The following is an 11,626-nucleotide window of genomic DNA, read 5'->3' as shown; positions in this document are numbered from 1 at the left end:
AGGGAACAAAACACCCAGAAATGAGGGATTCAAGCCCAAGACATTGTGACCATCCTTAAAGAAGAAAGTAGTACTCTGATATATTACCTGAAAGTTCTTAAGGTACACCTGAGACAGCACTTTGAATGAACTAAGGGGCGGGAAAGTCTTGTTTCCCCCAGGGCAGACATGAGCTGCAGTGTTCAGCAGCCTCAATCAACACACTTTGATTTTTGAGACGTCAGCCAGAAAGTTGCTTAGAACAGGAAGATACACTAGTTTGGCTACTATAGTGTCAATCAAATGCCATTTGTTAGAAGTGAGAGCAGAGTCGAAGGGATTTGGAAGAGTGGGAAGGGACAAGGCAGAGGAGATTGGACTGAAAGTTAACATGTAGGAACTCATAAACTGCTTTTCACAAGGCTCACAGGCTAGAATAGAACTGGGGTAGATGAACAAAGTTGTACCTACAAAATCTATGAAATTCTGCTGTCCTATCCAAAACAACGGGAGCAGGGTAAATCTCCTTTCTCCATGTTTTCTCTTTTTGCCATGAAACTTTGGCCCAGATTTAATATTTTTTCACACAATGCAGCTCAGCAACCACATTTAAAGCACTGCATTGCCCAAAGGGTAACAATCAGAACAAAGCCACATCTATTAAGTTTGGCCTGCTGCTATTGTTATCCCATTTGCAGATGCTATAAAAGGTTGCCTTGCATGACACAACGATTAACAGAGGTCAATGTGCGCTGTCTAGCATAGGATTTGCACTAGAAGCATACCCTTCGATTATAAAATCATATGTCTAGATAAACATACAACGACCGGGAACACACATGCTGTGACGGACCTTAGACCACTAACGCATTGGCCCGTAATACGGCCTGAGACCGCAATTGCGGCTTGCCCTTCATTAAAATTATGTCCACATTGGAAACTCCTTAAACTGGATCCCTACCTCCGATGCATAGTCCCTTGAATGAAAATTAAGACCATTAACTCTTATATCCACGCTGGGAACTCCTTAACCAGATCCCTACATCCAATGCGCATTTCCTACAAGAGCATTGTATGTTTGTCAGGTGTAAATACCTTTTAGCGGCCTTCCACTAGCCAGGAAAATACTGAACTGAGATGTTTGGCATCATAAAATAATACCAAGTGAGGGAGTCAAAGTATTGTCTGTGCGAGAAAGACCCACAGCTCAATTTCCATATTTAAAGTGTATTTCAATCTGTACTCCAAAGTATGTACATCTGTTCAAAGTGCAAATAATTCCTCAAGACTATTGGAAGCAGTAAAAATGATGCCAGTGAATAAAGGAGGACAACTTGGAAAAGGAAAGAAACGTGGGCCATACAAAAAATGGTTATTAGAGGTAAGCGTGCATTATAAAACATTACACCAAATCTGTTCCGAGGACACTTCAATCCACAAAACAGATTTACTCACAACGGTCAGTAACCTCAGGAGACGCTCTCTTCTATAATGACAATTTTTATTGAAGTCTGCTTTCTACACTAGTCACTTTCAACTAAGATGCAGTTAACAGTACTACAGATGGCTCTTCTTTCTTTTTGAGGCAAGAGTGTTGAAACAGGCTTCCTTGCAAAGAGTATGATCTGCCCTGCATGAGTTTCGTTTTACCCTGCTGTTTTCGTTCTTGTGATAGTTTAGCTAGGCAGGCCATTAATAGAAGGAACATGTAAGTAATTCAATTGTTGTTAGTTATGTACTTAATAAATCATTGTAATCACCTTCAAATTCATTTTCTGCGGAGACAAAGCATTGCGTTGTGGAATTAAATGGTGCAGCAAGTTTAACGTGATCACAAAGTTAATATCAACAGACAGAGGGTTGAGGCTTATAACACTCCACATATGACAATACAATATGTGACCAATAAAACAGTGCAAAGAACCATGGAGTACACCCCTATATACTCATATACCAGGAAATGAACATTTCCTAATCTGACACAAACACAGTAGGTCCAGCACTGACCAATGTATCAAGGTAATCAAAACAGTCTCTGTGTGCACATTGAAAAACTCCTAGTCCTCAGTAGTTTCTTTTTGTTCAAAGTCGTTCTTTATTTAATTTCTTGTAAAATTCAATGACCATAGCCGACGCGTTTTGTCCCGCTCTGGGACTTCTTCAAGGCTTCACAATATATCCTAGAACTTTCAATGTTGACATTCAATCATCAGTCTGTAAAAGGTCCGATGTTCAGACAATTTATGAAGTACTCCTTTCCATCTTACCTGCTCTGTAACCGGCAGCGTGTACGTGCGTCTGTTTCTCAGTTTGGAGTGATCACAAAGTTATAATGTCCACTTTTGAGAATAAATTATTAACATAATAAGTCACCAAACCAGCTTCTCTGATTTGCATGAAGCCAAATCAATACCACCACACTCAACCAACTGGAGATTATTGTACCAAAACAGTATTTGGTCATTCTCATGTTCCATCCTAATAGCTATGCATATGTGGTGAATGCACACAAGACACAAAATAATGAATGCTGTAGATACAAGAATTGCTCAACAAGTGGGGGACTTTTAGAAGTCGCAAAAAGACCTGTTCTAAACGTTACCAAGTGCAGAATTTAATTAATTGGTCCTTTTTCTGCTTGAGAGTAGACAGAACATTTCATTAAAGAAGCAGATGACAACATTATACAATATGCAGCACCGAAGAAAGTAAAAGAAGGATCCTTGCAGACTTCAAGCACAGTAGATGACATTATCCCCAAAGGTACAGTAAGTAATTATAAACTCCTTTTTATACCGCTTGCATTAACAATTTGATGTATGAAAGTATAGAGTTTGAAGGCACATCACTTGCAAAAATGAAAGTCCTAATCAACCCACATTGAGTTTCTGCCACAGAAAAATTAATTGGTTACTGACGTATAATACATTTACAATCTAATTAAACATATTTTGCTTACTAAATGTACAATGACACACTTTCTTTTGTTATAGTTCTTCATACATCACCTTTTGCAGAGCAGTGTACATTGCATTCAGACAACTGTACAACAATACCAGATTATACCCCACCAGTAGATGACACAGATGAAGATCCAATTGACGCTGTTTGGGATACGCTTTGTAGCAGCTTAAAAGGTGAAATGGATGCTCCGCTTAAAGATGATTTAATTAATGACTCGGATTCTAGTTTTGAACAACTTTTGGATCAAGTTGGATATACCATTCAAAATGAGTACGAAGAAATTCAAATTTGTTCTGATCAAACTAATACCACAGATGAATCATCACCTATTTTTGAGGGCTCCAACAAATGCTTAGGGGTGGTCATACTATTGCTTTGTTGCTTTATTATTCGTTTCCGCATGAGTGATGAGGCAGCTGGCTATATGCTGAATCTCATCTATTTGCTCTTGCCACGTGATAATAGAATGTTCAGAACTATGTATCACCTTCACAAATATATCAAAAAAAGTGTTAAGGCCCCAAATATTACTTACTATTGTGCCACTTGCTATACACATGTTAATAAAAACACTCAGACCTGTCCTAACCAACACTGTATGAAAGATGTGATTCAAAGTGACTCAGTATCTTATTTCATTCAGCACAGACTAATTGCACAGTTGCACACTATGTTTAGGCAAAAAATTTGACAGAAAAGGTGAGGAAACATCGATTTGATCACTATATGGAGAATGAGAAACAAACAATGAAAGATGTATATGATGGGGAAATGTATTTGGATTTATTCAAGAGTGGATTCCTGAAAAAACCCTAACAGCATTTCATTTGCAATGAACACAGATGGTGTTCCTGTATTTAAAAGTTCCAAAATATCAATGTGGCCAGTGTACGTAATGGTAAACGAGCTGCCTGCATCTCAAAGAAAACTGTGTGAAAATATGTTACTATATGGTATTTGGGTTTCCGCAAAAAAGCCAATAATGTGGTCTTTCTTAAAACCATTATATATTGAACTTGCACAGCTGGAAAGTGGAGTGTCATTTAAAGATCACAACAATTGTAGTTTTACTTGCCACGCTACCCTTCTGACAATCACATGTGATTTACCAGCTTGTTGTCTTGTTTCAAACAGCACCCAGTTTAATGGGAAGTTTGGGTGCTGGCATTGTCTACAAGAGGGTGAAGTCACTGTGTCAGGAAAAGGGCACTGTAGAGTATTTCCTTACAATGCTGAAAACCCAAAGGGCCCACCAAGGACACTCGATACTATTAAATCAGATGTGAACAGTGCAATAGCAAATATCGAGAGTGGACTTTCTGATTACAGTGTAAGAGGGATCAAAGGTCCCATGTGGTTCATGTTTTTGAAACATTTTTGTGTAAGCAGAGGATTTGTGATTGATTACATGCATGGTGTATGTAGTGGCATTATGTAATGGTTGATGACCATCTGGTTCACTAAAGAATATAAGCATCATTCATACACTTTTTATGAAAAAGTCAAAGTAGTTAATGGCTATTTGAAACAGATAAAACCCACACTGGATGTTAGTAGAGTTCCAAGGTCTGTTGATGAACTACCATATTGGAAGGCCTTAGAGTTTCGAAACTTGGTTTTTATTTTATGGAATGCCTGTGTTAAAACATGTTTTAGATAGGTCACGCTATTTACACTTTTGTGTACTTATGAAAGCAATTCATAAGCTATTAAATGATGACATTAGCCAGGAAGATTTAAATATAGCAGAACAGTGTTTTCTTTTGTTTGTGCAACTCTTTAAGGATTTATATGAAAAACGATTTTTGACAATGAATGTTCATCAATTGGTCCACTTAGTAGACAGTGTAAGAGCAGCAGGGCCTCTGTTTACTGCTAATTGTTTTGTTTTTGAAGATCTTAATGGTTTCCTTTTACAACATGTGCATGGTACAGTAGGTATAGAAACACACATTCTAGATGCAGTAAATATGATAGAAGTAATACCTGTGTTAATGGAAAATCATTTGCCTCCTGATAGTGTTGAGCAGAATTTTACCAGAGTATGATGTGTTCATATAAGAGAAACAGACAACGGCACTTAAAAATTGAAAATTGCATTTACAGTTTTGGTTCTACATACCCTTACAGCTTAACAGAGAATGAATATATAGCAGTAACTCAGATTAATCATATGTTAAGCTCTGATGTAGTAGCCTATAACAAAATATTTTTAGAACGAAGCAATATTCTTGTTTACAGCTCAAATTACACTCGTATTCTGAGGAGAGACCAAAGTGTAATAAAATATGAAACAGAATCTGGAGTGTTTGCCTATGGCAGGGTCACTAGATTCATTCAGTGTAAGCAGGCAGACGTGTCTGTTAACCTAGCACTCATGGTTCCACTTAAGTGTGAATCCTATGACATCAGGGAACCAGTTCATCTGGTTGTAGTAGATAACAAGAACACAGCTATCAGGATATCAATGATAAAATGTGCCTGTTTTTACATTGAGGTAGAAAATTAATCATTTGTAAGTGAAATGCCAAATCGATTTGAAATAGATTAAGGCAAATCATGATAGAAATTTCTCCTACATGCACGTCTCTTTTTATAGTGCATTTGATTAGAAATCATCTTGATAAGCATTCTTAACCTGTGCTCCAAGGACACCTAGGTGTCCGCGACACTGACACAGGGGTCCTAGACTGCTCATAAAACATAGTAATGTTGGCCAAATAATAAAGTGTATATCAATATAGAAGCAAAATGTACAACTGAACATTCAAAAATGTTTTAGAAATGTGCAGCAATATGAAATTGGAGGCTAATAATTCATTTGGTATCCTCAAATTTATTTTTGGGAGCAGAGCAAGTACATCAAATACAATACAGTATGACCAATGGGTGGTCTCAATTGATTTTAGAAAACTTCAACCTTCAATTACAAGTAAAATGTTGGGTTTGTTTTTGCATTTGTTTGTGAATGCAATGAAATATTTTATAATTTGGGTATTTGTTTGATAGATGCTTGTTTCCCTCATTTGGTGTATTGTTTTGCGGTGGAAATCATCAAATATCAGATGGCTAGATAAAGATTCTGCTGCATAATGTGCCTCCAGTGATTGCATAATGTGTAGCATTTATTTTTGTTACGTTATTTAGTTTATCCTGCCACATATTTTCATACTTAATTGTCCCTTAACTTCAGAAACCATGCATACAATGGCTAATGTTCATCTTCATTAATGCTAGGCATTGATCTTTTTACAGTGGATGCTTATTTTACATGGTTTGTACAAAAAGAAAGTGACAAAAATAAATAAATGTTTTAAAAAATAATCTCTAACTTGTACATAGTTTGCTAAAGCACATTGTATGCTCGGTTGTGTATAATAGAAAACCTATATGTCATTTTGCGTTTATCTGCAATCATCCAATAGTTTGCATTTTTCTGGAAACCTGAAACCAAAGTGGTGGACGTGCTCTTTAAATAGATAAGCAATTCCTCACCAGAAGCAAAAACATCTTATTGAAAACACAATAGTACCTTTGAAGTAATAAGATGCTTAATTTCAAATCAGCCCAAAGTCATCAGGAACAATGTCATCTTGTAAAGTTATCTGACAGTCATTTTCAAGTCATCCTTAAATCATCAGGAATAATGACACCTTCTGAAGTCAGCAGATAATCGTTTTCAAGTCATCCTTAAATCATCACGAATAATGACACCTACTAAAGTCATCAGAAACTCATTTTCAAGTCATCCTCAAATCATCAGGCTGAGCTTTTCAGCTTTGCTGATGACTTCAAGAGCTTGATGATGTCTGATGATGTGAAAATGACATCTAATGTAGTTGCATGATCATCGGAGAACTCTAGGATGGCTTTTAAAGTAATCCTGTTTGACCTGGGTATAGCTAAAACCACATTCATAGAGTATGTAACATCCGGTGGACACATGCTGTAACAAGTTATTTCACATATGAGCTCCTCTCTATTCCCCCTTACGTCACTTATGTCACCACAGCAACGAGAAAGTTCTCGACATTTTCAGCCATGCGGCCTCCGTAGACCCCATTATTCTTGACCCCTTCAGGGCATTCTTAAAATCAAACACCCCCTTGCTTCTTCACCTTGCTGATTATATGCGTTCCGGGCATGTGGAGACCCATTGATGTGTGAGGGACATACATATGTTGTCAGTGCTTCAGAAATGGCGTATTTTGTACTGTGCAGTTTAGAATACACATGTAGCACTGAAAAGTAGAGTGAATAAATGTATGGCCAAACATTTGGGTGATCTGTGAACAAATTCCCACAGCATAAGTCGTCGCATTGCTCTATTCCATCTTTGACCACTCCATTCATATATACAATTTGCAAAAGACAATTTGCCATGCAAGGTTCATGTGTCGCAGTGACTATCAATTACATCAACATGTAGTGTAAGTTTGTTCACAGGGTGTTAGCATATTACAGTACCCATTTGTATTGATTACCACAATTGTCTTGTAATTCTGAGTTATTTTATATATTTTATATAGAAAGTTTTATAGAGGGCGAACATGACTCTTGTGGGTATCAGAGCCCTGTACATATGGCGAAAGCATGAATAAACTTCATACAATAGAAGTCAGTAAAGTAACATCACAAGGAGTACACAGTCAAGATCAGGGACCTGGTAGTGGGCCACATTAGATCCATGTCTCCTAGGGCGTAAAGTATTTCCTGTAAGAATTAGCAAAACAAGAAAAAAGTGAACTTGACGGCGAAGACATGATTAAAACTTCATACTGAAGAAGTCCGTAAAGTGACAACACAAGGAGTACACAGTCAAGATCAGGGACCTGGTAGAGGGCCACACTAGATCCATTTCTCCTAGGGTGTAACTTGAAACCTGTAACATTTAGCAAAACAAGCAAAAGTTAACTTGACCCAACATAGTACTATAATTAACAACCCTGATGGATGACGGCCCTCGGGAAAAAATAACAATTAACAAGCAAACCTAAAATAAATGGAGAACAATAAGTTGGGAGAGATGTCTGTCAGCAACGGGACATGTAAAAAAGAGCACGATGATGCAGTTAATGAACATTCAGGAAAAACGATTTGGCCTCTTTCTTGAAATAGGCCATGGAGGGATTGGTTCTCATCTCCGAAGGAAGAGTGTTCCAAATTCTGGGTGCCAGACCGGACAAAGCACGTTTGTACATACTTTTCTTCTTAAAGTTTGGTGGTTTCAAGAGAAGTTTGGCCGTACTTCTTAAGTTCCGATTGGAGCCAGAAAGAATGAGCTTGTAATGCAAAGCTTTATGCATGAGGCAAGCTTTTTTTAAAGCAAATTCTCACTTCAATAGACAACCAGTTAAGCTGCCCAAGGTCAGGTGTAATGTGATCATGTTTTTTGGATCCTATGATTAGCCTTGCTGATGAGTTGAGAGAGGCTCTGAGAGGGGTCAAGCTCACTTTAGGTAGCCCCACAAGGGTCACCAGACCATATTCAAGATGTGAGATCACCAGGGATTGTACTGCAGGTTGTAAGTCTTCGGTCGGCAGGAAACGTTTGATTTTCTTGGGGGTGTTAAGATGAAAATTGGCACCCCTAATAGTGGCACTGATGTGCACTTGCATGTTAAGTAGTTTGTCTAAGGTAATGCCTAATGATTCAGCGGAATCAACCACAAGAGGGGTGCAGTTAAGGGCTGTGAGTTGCTTTAGCCAGTCCAGGGTTGGTGCAGAGTGATTGTGGGGGGCAATCCGCAGGAATTCAGTTTTGAGTGTATTCAATAACAGATGATTCTGGGTTAACCATTGTTGAGTTTGCGAAAGAGCTTCATTTAGAATTTTAATGTCATCTAGAGAGGAGATCTTCAAGTAAAGTTGCATGTCATCCACATACATGTGGTAAAGAATGTTAGACTGGTTAAGAATGACCGTGAGATGTTCCATAAATAGGGTGAAGACCGTTGGCGAAAGTGCAGATCCGTGCGGAACTCCAATCCTAACCTGGGTACTGGAAGCAAGGGACTGGTTGAGTTTAATCATTTGCGTGCGGTTATGTAAGAAGGAAGTAAACCACTTTTGGACTGGTCCCGCTAGACCCATCCTCTGTTGTAGAAGATTAATCAAGGTTTCGTGTTTGATGGTGTTGAAAGCAGAAGATAGGTCTAGAAGTATCAGAAGACATGGGACATTCTGATCAAGGGATTTCTGTGCGTCATCCACAATGTGCTTTAGTGCAGTTTCCATACTATGCCCTGCTCTGAAACCGGATCAATAGAGGTCGAGTAGTTGAAAGTTCTCAATATGGTTGCATGTGGACACATTTCTCGAGAAGTTTGGCTAACGTCATGATGTTAGTGATAGGTCTGAAGTTGTTGGGATCAGATAAATCCGAGTTGGGCTTTTTGGTAATGGGAATGACTTGTCCAATTTTGAAGCAATCCGGGATGATCCCCTGCAGAAGGGATTCATGAATAATCTGCGATCAAAGAGGTAGAATGGGCAAGTTGAGATCTTTAAAAAATGTTGCAGGAAGTGGATCATTGAAGTGGTTGGCTGGTTTTAGAGTTACGATTTCATGAAGTAATTCTGTGTGATCTGGCAGGAAAAAGGAATTCCAAGAGGCATCATTTTTGGGAGAGCATCCGAGAGAAAAGGAGACCGTCTCGGGGCCCACCAGTTTCTCTGGAGATGTGGTGAGGATTAGGGTCGGCATCATGGGCATGCAAGGTTGGAACTCCTGTTCGATTTTCCAAGTTTTTTCTGAGAAGTGCACTGTAAATGCCTCCCAATTGGGAAGTGGCGTTGCGGAGGACAGGTTTGGGTTTGAAATGTGGTTTGCTTGCTGATTGATTATAGGTCTGTTTGTTGCGCCGTCCAGTTGCGCTCTGAAATGGTCAGATTTAGCAATGCAGATTTTTTTATTGTATGCACTTATCATTTTCCGTAGCTGAAAGAGACTGGTGGTGGAAGGCTCATTTCTCCAAGACCTCTCTAAATGCCTAAGTTTGCGGCGTTCGTCATTTAGGGAACCATTAAACCAAGCTTTGGATTGTTTAAGGGGAATCCTTTTAAGTTGTTTCGGTGCCATAGAGTCAAAGATACTGGTGATAGTGCTAATGCAATGGTCAGAAAGATCGTCTAGGTTAGTCATGTTAGGTGGATGCTGAAGACCATTCCTGGTGATGGAAGTAAGAGCGTTGATGTTTACATCTCTCATGTTGCGAGTCCATTGTTTCGCTTAAAGAGGTTGACCCTTTCTGCTTGTTGACTTTTCCAGTATGTGGAAGACAATTTGATGATGGTCCGACCAGTCGCATGGTAGGATGTCCTTCAGTTGAATGAGATTGTCTCTAGCAATATTGAGGTCCAGGGTGGCGCCTTTGATGTGGGTGGGTCCTTTACAGATCTGAGAGAAGTTGAGATCAGAGAGGAAAGTCTTAAAGGAGCTGACTGAAAGATCATTGGTGTCATTCCAGAGAAGGTTAAAGTCTCCAAGGAAGACATGGTATGGCTGAGCATGAGGTAATGAGCTCCATGATTTATTCTATGAAGATCAAATTGTCACCAGGAGGATGGTAAATCATGTGGAGCACACAGACAATCTTGCCCTTATTCCAAATTTCTGTCATGAGTAGTACACAGGAAGATGGATGAAGCTTCTGAGATTGCTTTACGTTTAGGCTGGAGCGATGAATGCAGGCAATGCCCCCCCCCCCATATTCCCTAGGCGATCACCTCGGATAATGACATAGTCAGGTGGAGGAGGTATCGTTGAGCCATGTTTCAGTGAGAATCAATAGGTCCAAATCTTGCTCTAAGATGAGTGCCGAAATATTAGCGGAATTTTTCACAGCAGATCTGCAATTGAGCAGCATAGCATTAATGTGGGGGGAGGTGTTAATCCCTTTAGTATGAGCAGTATTCATTTGGATTACATTTTCCTTATTAACCGATTTGGAGTTCACCTCAGGTTTCCTGTCAGGGTCAGGGGAAATGGCGGGCATGTTTCTGACGTAGTTAGAGGAGGCAACAGACCTCAAACTACTATATGAGACTACAAGAGACTACAAGAGCATGGATGTATTCCTCCATCAGCTGAGATGAAACCTGCAAGGTCTGTAGTGATGGTTGAGCAGGGGCCTAGATATCCCTCTGGAAGTAATTGGGGATCGCAAAAAGGATTCTTCTTCCCCAGCCCCGCATAGTCCAGATGTGTTGCAATGAATATTCGCAAGCGGAAGGTGTAGTTTCCATATCTTCTCCATATTCATGGAGAACTGTAGAATGGACTGCATGCTCTCTTTGACACTTAGAAGACCCTGCTTGAGGTCCGCAAACTTCTCCTCTAGGTATGGTCCTTTTAAGTACTGCTCCGCAGCATCAGTAGAAGACGAGTGGTGGGAACCTGGATTTTGTAGGGAACTGGACGATAGAGTAGAACCCTTACCACATTTACAAGGGGGACTAGAGTCCAGCTTGAGCGAGGATTTGTCAGCAATCAAGGATAGACTGTCAGCAAGAGATGAATCCAGAGGGAGCTGTGCCAAACCAGGGTAGGGCTTAGTATCCGGCATTTTGGTTTCAGTACAGGCAATAGGAGAAGCACAGAAGGCTGACAGAGGTGTCAAATGGTCACTTCGGGTTGGACCCGCATCTAGGTCCAACGCTCTGTAGGTGGGATTTTCTATAT

The 11,626-nt window shown here is 39.6% G+C and overlaps 1 pseudogene; it reads left to right on the top strand.

The window, feature by feature from the left end:
* The first annotated feature begins 1,285 nt into the window (after positions 1-1,285).
* On the top strand, positions 1,286-5,452 carry LOC146829321 (uncharacterized; annotated as a pseudogene).
* The last annotated feature ends 6,174 nt before the right edge of the window (positions 5,453-11,626 follow it).

This window comes from Triturus cristatus, chromosome 5_2 (assembly GCF_964204655.1).
Source record: "Triturus cristatus chromosome 5_2, aTriCri1.1, whole genome shotgun sequence".
NCBI lineage: Eukaryota > Metazoa > Chordata > Amphibia > Caudata > Salamandridae > Triturus > Triturus cristatus.
The sequence above is the reverse complement of the archived record's forward strand: the minus strand, read 5'-3'. Positions and strand labels throughout refer to the sequence as shown.